The sequence below is a fragment of the Siniperca chuatsi genome, linkage group LG3, assembly GCF_020085105.1.
Source record: "Siniperca chuatsi isolate FFG_IHB_CAS linkage group LG3, ASM2008510v1, whole genome shotgun sequence".
Classification (NCBI taxonomy): domain Eukaryota; kingdom Metazoa; phylum Chordata; class Actinopteri; order Centrarchiformes; family Sinipercidae; genus Siniperca; species Siniperca chuatsi.
The window spans coordinates 9,302,492-9,312,682 of record NC_058044.1 but is presented as its reverse complement, the minus strand read 5'-3'; the positions used below and the strand labels follow the sequence as shown (position 1 = coordinate 9,312,682).

General features: G+C 37.4%; 1 long non-coding RNA gene across 1 annotated transcript; it reads right to left on the bottom strand.

The window, feature by feature from the left end:
• Positions 1 to 5,005: 5,005 nt before the first annotated feature.
• LOC122873813 lies at positions 5,006 to 7,140 on the bottom strand. The gene is made up of 3 exons (XR_006377517.1): positions 7,074 to 7,140; positions 6,842 to 6,903; positions 5,006 to 6,347 (listed from the first exon to the last, which is right to left on the bottom strand). It is a non-coding gene; the product is annotated as an uncharacterized LOC122873813 (long non-coding RNA).
• Between the last annotated feature and the right edge of the window lie 3,051 nt (positions 7,141 to 10,191).

Sequence of the window (10,191 nt, the reverse complement as noted above, 5' to 3'; positions counted from 1 at the left end):
TGCTTCCTAATAATACTGCCTAGAGGAAGCATATATAAGGTGAATAGAATCGGTTAGGATTAGAATAGGATTTAAACCAGTTTAGTGCGGTTCCTTTAATGCCAATTACATGTTCCAGTCTCTGTAACAGGATGTGATGGTCAATGGTGTCAAACGCAGCACTAAGATCTAACAAGACAAGTTCAGAGACAAGTCCATTGTCTGATGCAATTAAAAGGTAATTTGCAATTTTCACCAGTGCTGTCTGTGTGCTATGATGCACTCTAAACCCTGATTGAAAATCCTCAAATAAACTATTGTTATTTAGAAAGTCACACAACTGATTGGTGACTGCTTTCTCAGGGATCTTAGAAAGAAAGGGAAGGTTAGATATAGGTCTAGCTAAAACCCCAGGATCAAGAGTAGGCTTTTTAAGAAGCGGTTTAATTACAGCTACTTTAAAGGATTGTGGTACATAGCCTGTTAATAAAGACAGATTGATCATATCTAGTAAAGAAGTGCTAATTAAGGGTAAAACGTCTTTAAGCAGCCTAGTTGGAATGGGGTCTAAGAGACAGGTTGATGGCTTAGATGAATTAATCGTCAAAGTCAGTTGAAGAAGGTTGACAGGAGCAAAGCAGCCAAAACACACATCAGGCTCTACAGCTATTTCCAAGGTTCCTGTGGTCCTTAATAAATCCAGCAAACCAGCAGAATGTGCACTCACAGAAACCTATCCTCTTCATCTTCGTGGTATTTGTATGATCCCTTAAATGCATTTGCAATAAGGAGAGAGGTGCACTCAACTGATTACTCTGAAAACATACTCTACATGTGAGGAAGTACACAACTCTACAAGTTTTCTAGGTGTGTGCACAATACACAGATTATGTATTGCAAATTAATGGCAGGGATGCCCATATTGAAGGAGCTTCTGATTTTAAAAGATTTAAACTTTCGGATAACCTTGTGTTGTGACTGCTTGCTCAAAGTTCACATGACAGCAGGGCTTGATTTGACGGTAAATGCAAGGGAATGCTATTACCACAAAGTCGACATACGGTAGAAGCGTTTTCTCCAGGGGCCTGGTGTTGCCCCCTATTGCCAAACCAAATGATCACATGTTTTTTTCACTGCAGCAGAACTATTGTGGTTCTGCTTGGTAGCAGGACTGTCCTGTGTCCTGTGTCTCCTCCCTTAGCCAAGCCTTGTCTTAACTTTTTGGCTCAACACACATGTGGTCAGGCTGGCTACTAGAGAGAAAGCATCATTTTAAATGTCTTACTATGTGCATCTCTCAGTACCTTTTGTAGCTTGTAAATGACCCTCTGTGGTTTGGAGTTTTGGTCCACTCCTGTGTTCCTGTTTGTAATTTCATCTAACAGATATCAAGCTCACTGTTAATTGATTGCTATTCTACAACTGTATCAGAGAGACTGTCTTACCAAGAAGAACAACATCAGTTGTTTCACCAAGTGCCCCAAAATGTCATATGTTTACTTTCCAGGGGCACATCTAGAGAAATATTCTCGGGGTGGCATGAAGACTTTAAGGGGTGGCAGAAATATATGCTGATTTAATTGCAAACAATCACATATCAATATTTGCTTAGAAAAGCCCCCAAATGAAGATATTTTAACTCAAAAACATTACATTATTGTGGCACGTGAGTACAGTATTCAATTTAAATATCTAAAGGTGGCAATAGAAATCAATAAATTGTTTTATTTCCAAATCTTCAGAAATTTTTCCAAATACATGTCTTTTTTCAATGAACATAAGCCCATCACTTAGCCTAAAATGTAGCCAGAACAGATAATTAAATTATGTGCATTAATTAACATTTTTAACATGTTATTTCTTTAAATTAATGACCTAAATGAATGTGTTAAATTTGACAGCCCTAAAATATACAGTATATATATACACAGTTACAATGTACAGTTTCAACCTCCTTCATGCCCCTCAATATTTCTCAACATATTTATGAAATAAGATTCAAAGTGATCAGTAATTATGTGAATGCAAATTGGCACCTAGGTAGAGACCTAAATGTAAACACGATATTCACTTGTGTCACTTGTATCACACTGTGAAGTCACACATTTAGTGTTGCCAATGATCCAAGATGTCCAGTGTTTATCCAGTAATGCTGATTAAACGGCAAAAGTCCTTTTCTCTGAGCTTTAATTTGAAAATGTTGTGAAACTCTCAGGTACTATGCTTTGAATTTACTGTCACTGCATTGCTGACTAATGTGGCTTTTTGTTTGGGGCTTGGAGTGAATGATTTTAGTGCTTAGTAAACTGGCTGCTTTTGTATGTTGTACTTGCATGACTGTCTGCAGAGTGAGAAGTTTCAGAGATGTTGGTAGCTGTTGGCAATCTGGAGACACTCATAAGCATTGGAGAATATTTGGATTTAGTCAGGTTTAATAAGTCCCTCACCCAATCAAACACTAGTACTACTAAACAAAACACACTTCAACAAAACAACCCCGCCACTATCCATCTGCAGTCCACAATGTTCCCCTAACCTTATCAAAGTACTTATTTTAACCCAAATCATAATATTTCCATAAACCTAACCAAGATGTTTTTGTACCTAACCTAACCAAAACTTAACCATAGCATTGCCACCTCATAGATAATAGACAAATTATGTCATCAGAAAACACTTCTGTGTCGTTCTAGAGGGCATGGACAAACAGTGTCTTTTGCCGTTTAAGTGGGAGGAGGTATCAGAGCTGTATTTTCTGTGTTAATTTAGTGCTACTGCAAACTGAACATTTTCTGTTGCTGCTGGCTCACATTGAAAGCTTTCCGAAGCAGCTATAGGGAATGCAATGCATTTGTCACTGAGATTAGCAGTGTATTGTTAGGGGTGCTATTGTTAAATAAAAACTGGTCTACACGATATGGACATTATTTGGTCAGTGGATCAGTTTTAAATATTGCAGGGGGGAATGGTAACAGAGGCAGCAGCTACAGTGAATTGTTAGATTACTGCAGTATGTGTGAACCAGCAAACCTCCAACACCCTTAAACAATGCCTTTGCCGTACTGGAAAATCACACCCATTTGCTCCCCACAGCAACTGTGGAGAAAAATGCCCTATTTTGACTTGTGCAAAGGCACTCTGTTTCAATCTGGCCAAAATGTTGTATTACTGAGCCAATTAAACATATAGTCAAACATTATGCCTCCATTTCAGCACATCAGGTCAAGCTAGGATTTTGCTTTCTGTTGTTACTGACAGCTAACGTTACTGATGTTAGTCCAAAGTTCAAGTTACAAAACGTAAATGATTTGCTCTGAAAAAAACATTTCACCTCAAAAATTTCACCAGAAATGTCTGCGTAAGCTCTTGGACAGGAAAGATGTGCACAGAAAACTACAGGACACATCTCATGTTGCAACACATCTTATTACATAATTCCTTTATAAACACATACTGCTTTGTCATAAAACTTCATCAAACAGTTATTCACATCCATAATGCTGCTTATTAGAACATCTGAACTGAATGTCACGCTTCTATGAAGTGGAACATAGATCCCTTTAATATTATTTTCCCTGTGCTATAGCTTAGACCTTTGGCAGCCTGTATAAAGAGTAGAGGAAAGGCAACTTGCTGTCAGTGCCCTGTAAGATAAGGCATGTTTGCTACTGGTAGCAAAGTAGCTGACAACAGTGTTAGCTAGGAGCTAATGGAAAGTCTGTGTCATTTCGAAGCTGATGCCCATGAGAAGAAATTAGGTGTTGTGAACGATGGGATTGCATGAGCAGAAAATTGGAGTTGATGTGTTATACATCGACATATTCTGCCTGGTGCACCTCAGGGGGTCACTGAGTTCTTCCACCTGATAATATGGGGCTTCTTGACTAAAAGCTTTCTCACCAAGGGGCATTTTAGACAACTGGTTTTCTTAGACTAAGGCTATCTATGTAGTAGTCACTGTAATAGTACTAGTGTTACTACTGTTGGTAATAACATTTTGTCTGTAATTTATGCATTCATCAAATTACAAGTTTTCCTTTTACAAGTCAAAATCATTATTTGTTGAAATTATCATCATTCATATTCCTCTTCCGCTCCCTCTTCCTATTGTTTGTATTAGTATCAGATTTAGTAATAGTGTTATTCCCAAATCATAACAATTAGCCATTAGTTCTCAGTGTACAGTATATCAGTTTAGATAACAAGGATCATATGTAAAATGCAGTGGAGAAGAAGAAGGATTCAGATCCATAACTTAAGTAGAAGTACCATTACAAAAATGTAAAAATACTCCATTACAAGTAAAAGTTCTTCATTTCATTAAAAGTATCTACTGTACTTACTTAAGTAAAAGTACAAAAGTATTATCAGTAAAATGTACTGAAAGTAAAAACACTTGTTTTTCAGAAAAATTGCTCCTGCAACTGAGATATTCATATATATATTACATCACTCGACTGTTAATACTGTTGCACAAATGCGTAAGGAGTATTTTACTGTTGTAGCTGGTCATGGTGTTGCTAGTTTTAACTACTATTTATACAGCTGGTAGTTTAGTCCAATCCTTCCTAACCTAAGTTCAGTGCCCACCAAATGGGAAGAAGGGAAGGGAAATCTCTCTTTGGTGGAACTACTAACAACTCATGGACATCTGAAACATGACATGGTAGTTTTTCAAATGTAAAATCTTAATCTGAAAAGTAACTAGTAATTATAGCTGTCAAATAAAGTGGAGTAAAAATCATAGCATTTCCCCCTGAAATGTAGTGAAGCAGAAGTATTTAGTAGTATAAAAAATGTAAAAATAATTCAAAATGTAACTTAAGTACAGTACTTCAGTAAATGTGGATCCACCACTAGTAAAATTTCAAAGATGTAAAGATACATAAAAGATCAATAAGTATTTTAATAGAATCTTTTCATGGATATAATGCAGTTTATGCAACAGAGAACTTTCAAACAGTCACTTACATTCAGCACACCATTCTTTGCTGTGGTGTGCTTGTCAAATGGCATCAAATTAGTTGAGGTAGACCTCTTCAAACTGTTGATTGCCTACATTATATTGTAGGGCTGAATATAGACATCCTGAGAGTGGTAACAGCGTGGAAAATGAGGATTTAACTGAACTTCTTATGCAACACCTTCTAACCATCCCTAAAATTAAAGCTAGTCTGAACATCAAGTCTCTCTGGTGGACGCTGAAGGTGCGTAAGTGCTCTACCTTATTCCAGCACAGTGCTACAGGAGGACCTCGGGTATGCTTGTGTATACTTTTATGTCATTAGCCAGTAGACTTTACAACATTTACTCCACAAATGGCCTCTGGCTCTGCAAGCTAGGAGGATGTTAAGGGATTATGGGAACAGGAGTCTAACAAGTGCATTGCTGTACATCTTTCACAAATACTGACATGGCGAAATTGAGAAATAGACGCTCAGCAAGAACATTGAAGATCAATGAACACAGACTACAGAGTACAGCTTTAACACTCCTTCCCATATCAAGGTCATCTGTCATCTCAGAAACTCACTGAGGTTGGTTTCAGCCACCTTGGGTGGACCATATGCTGCCAGTTAGTATTTAGGAAAAACAACTTCTGAGCTCTTGGTTGCACAAAGGAGCTTTCAAGTGACTTAACGTATAATTTGAAAACAACAACAATAATCCCGCTGAGAATCAAATCCCAGTTCTGCAGCTCTTTGTTGCGCTCAGCTCATTGTTGTAGTTTGCTGGTCCTTATGGTTGAATCTCAACCCTATCGTTAGGAAATATTGATATTGGACGAGGCCAGCATTTTTATGAAATGAACCTGAACCTGAGCCAATAAATCCAGAGGGGCAGGCTTTAGTCTGAGCCAATGAGAAGGAATGGGGGTTGCTAACATGAAACAATATGGCGCAGTGGATGTCCAACAGGGCAACACATTTGTCCTTCATTGAACATTTAAGATGATGCAAGGTAGTTCAATGAATGCTTGACAATCCTTGACAATAAATGCAGAATATACGGTGGGGAAAAAAATTAAAACAATAGAGAAAAAGGTAGTGAAAGGTGAAAGGTCAACATAAAGTAATTGGGAAAATGTCCAATTATATGGTGGGAAAAAACGAAGACAATAGACAGAAGATGATGAATGGTGATGGGTCAATCAATAGCTCGGATAACTCTCAATGATTGATTGGTTGATTGAGGAGTTATGATTTTTGATTCTTTGATGAATGCTTTGTTAATAAGTTCCTATAAAGTCTACTTCAACCAGTTGGTGATGGCGCTGAAGAAGGAGACCACGGTGGTGTTGTAATAATTGGTGAAGAAGGAGTAGTATCCAGGTTCCTGGCCGGTGGCAAACTCTTCACATTTAGAACCTGGAAGTACGATACTGTAGTTAGTTGTGGGATTTACCAGAGAATCTATTGTACTAAAAAGCAGTCTGGGATTGTGAATGTTGGTGTTTATTAGGTTTGAAGAATATGCTTTCCATGCCTTGTTGTAATTTTTAAGTTTTTTGGTGAGTATATTGTGATCAGTGGCAGCTGGCCAATAGAGGGTGCTAGGGCGCCGCCCTCCTTGAGCCCTTGAGCAACAAAAAAACCCCATTAATAATAATAATAATAATAATAATAATAAATTAAACAAATTGTCAATATTTGTGTGTTTGTGTAAGATGCTTTTTGTTTAACCAGAAACAGCCATTTTATCACTCTCGCCCACCACCAGACTCCATTGAAAAAAACAATAATTTTACCTTGCAGACCGCCGTTAAACCCAGTCTTTCCACTGTTCCGACAATTACCAACTCTGTTTTGGTCTAAATAAATCCTTAATTTACCATGTTAGATGAGAAAAAAAAACAGTTCACCTCACAAACAGTTTTCACACAAGGGATTCACATGCACTAGCATGCATGTGCGGCCGGTGCAGCTGTAGAAACAAAGCACAGAGAGACTCCGTTAACAACACGAGCAGAGGGGGTGTGACGTCATCCTTTTAACACCGGACAGTCTGCTGAGGTGAGCGTAGCTTTTACAGTGAGGGGCCCAAAAGTTTCTTCTTCCTCCAACTGATAAAAACAAACTTCATTCGCACAATACCTCCAGACGTCTCCCGTTTCTAAAGTCCATTCCTCCTGAAGCGAGTCAGCTGGAGGTGTCTGGATCTGGCACAAATTAGGGGTGAACAATTAATCGAAATATTATCAAAATCACAATATGGCCAAGTGCAACATCCAAATCGTAGGAGCTGCAATTTTTTTGATAAAGGTAAAATGTTTCACAACATACCCTTATAAATGGAGCATTGTGGTGCTACAGAAATGACCTAGCCTACAAATTATATTCTCCAGATGTAAGGGAACATGCTTGTTTGGTACAGACAGACCCCAGGAAAAATCACATAATCATCATTTTCATAATTTTTTTCAGTGAAAATGAAATGTAAAAATTACCATTCCCTCTAAAATCGTGACTCATATCGCAATTGCAATATCTGTCAAAATAATCGCAATATGATTTTTTTGCATATCGCTCAGCACTAGCATAAATACAAGATACGTTTCTTGGGTGCTGGCCCTTGATTCTTGATACCTTGTAAATGGCGTCTCACAGATAAGCCTGAAATCTGCAGTTCTCTTGGTCATGTTGATTTACGTGATTTATTAGGCCATTTCAGGGATCAAACCAATAACCTGAGGATCACCTGCTAATTTGTCCCTTTCACTTACATTAATAACAGTTTCCTTGTTAACCCATGTATCTGTAATTAACTTTTCCATTAAATTTATTTTACACTCAATGCCTTTTGCCTTCATCTTTCATCTTGCTATTCAAGTGTTCTTGGCCAATATGACTCAGACTGATTGTCTTCCCCTCCTGTTAAATTTGTGCTACAATTGAATTTTGGTGTCGTTTTTACCAGTGGGTGACATCCGCCATGAGGCCCTATATTCAGGCTGTTAATGTGCTCATTAGCATGTGATTCAGTTAGACTAGCACCAGGTTAATCCTCTCTCTGTTCAAATAACAACAACAACCTTGGGTTCTGACCCTTTTTGTTGAACTACACAATCTATTATTCACTGTTCCATTTTTTTCTCCAACTCATTAGTGTCAGACAATGAGATGAAGTAGGGATATACTATAGAGGACACCCATGATTCTAAGATAGGCAAGCTAATCCCCTTATATTGGATAACAAATTAGTTTTTATGTTTTATGTGCCCTACTTGTTTGATGTTGCGTGTCTATTAAGCCTCTTGAGAAATGTTATAAATTTACTTAGATAAATAGCAATGACCCACAAAAAATATGAAGTGAAAATGATGAAAAATTTGATTTGAAGTACATTTCAATAGAAGGTATTATAAGCATGTGATATGAATGCCATGTAGGACATTAAAAATGACTATTATATATACATTTTACCTTAAGTGTCATCCAACATGCACTATTGGAAATCTCTCTGAGTCAACATTTAAACGTTGTCAGAGGTATTGACTTCACATTGATTTCTGACAAAACTTACATAAAGGCAAGGCGGTGAAATTCTCTTTTTATTGATGTCCAACTACAGTATTGAAAAATGACCATTAACAGTTATTTTCATCCCCAAACTAATGCTTTTAGCTTGAATTTGTAATTTATAAATAGTTACTCAAAAGAATAAATTAACATTATGGGAAATATTCTCATTTGTTTTATGAGAAGATTGATTCCATTCTCATGTCTGTGCGTGAAGTATGGTGCTTGAGCAACCATACTTAGCTTAGCATAAAGGCCTGGCTCTGTCCAAAAGTTCAAAAATGCACCTATCAACACCTCTAAAGCTGCAAACATGTTTCTTGTTTGTTTAATCCGTGCACAAACAGTAACGTAAAAACATCAGTTTGTGTTTCAGAGTGATCTTAATTAACAACAGTTTATCTGTTCACCCAGTATTTCTGTGCAGCATCTCAGATGGTTTCCTGGTGACCTCACTGTGACGACGAGACTCTAGGAAGTCACTGCACTCAGGGGAAATTACCTGCTGTAACTTTTTTTTTGTGAACAACAGCTAAAACCATACTTGTTTGTGTACAGATTCACACAGAACAAATGAGGAACAATGTTTTAAATTGAGCTTGTTACAGTAGATAGTCGTGGGCTATTGTTCCTGCTTCTATTCTTTATTCTAAGCTAGGATAATCACGTCCTGGCTCTAGCTCCATACTTAAAGCCCAAACATGAGAGTGGTATCTATGTTCTCATTTAACTCTGTGGAAAAAGGCGAACAAGCATCATTCCCAAAATGTTGAACTAGTCCTTTAACTACAAGCTGCAAAGCATTGTTTCACTGACTTCTGGTTGAAACCATTTAGGTCTATTGCACTGCAGACCACACACAGAACCACTGTTGGCAGTGGTTCTCAAACTTTTTCTGTCACGCCCCACTTCAGAAGCCATAAAAAGCTCATGCCCCCAACTTTTCAGCTTGGTGTTCATTTTTTACTTTTTTTAAAAATCTGTCACATCAGATCCATGTTCAGCATGTAGTTTTTTTCTGTGGTTAAAATAAAATAGTCCCAGATGGCAAATTAAATGAGAAAAATAAAACTGTGAAAACAAAACTGTAATAAACAATGTGGAGTATACTTCACCAACTCTGTTTAATGTGCCTTCATTCTTTGCTTCTATGAATGTTTTTTATTTTTTATTTTAATTTAATTCCTCTTATTTAAAAAGGTTTGTGTCTAGAAATGATCAGCTAGAGATTTATAGCTCATCAAAACAGTCCTTCTCTGTGAAAGATGTGCATGCTGTGCTGGCTGCTGGTTTAGAGGACTATTCCAGTTCAAGCACTGCTGTAAATAACTTTGTAATTTCTTTTTAATAAAATGCTCTATAAAGAAAATGTATTTTTGTCTTTTGTGGGACATCCTAACACAGTTTTTTAAAAAGGAAAGAAAAACTGCTATACTTTTCCATCAGATCATGACTCTCGCTAAAAAAGTAGCTTCGAAAGATTATGACCAAACAACAGCTTATGTCTGATGGAAGCCAATTGTGCTCCTGGTGCACTAGCTCGATCTGGTTCTGTGCACGTGTACATGCACACACAGACAATAACCTAGATATCCTCAGATCGAGGTAAATGTAGGCTTAAGAATAATATGCCTTGCCTGACAATGTTCAACAAAATGATAATGGAATCGTCAAGCTACTGTCGGATTAAGGA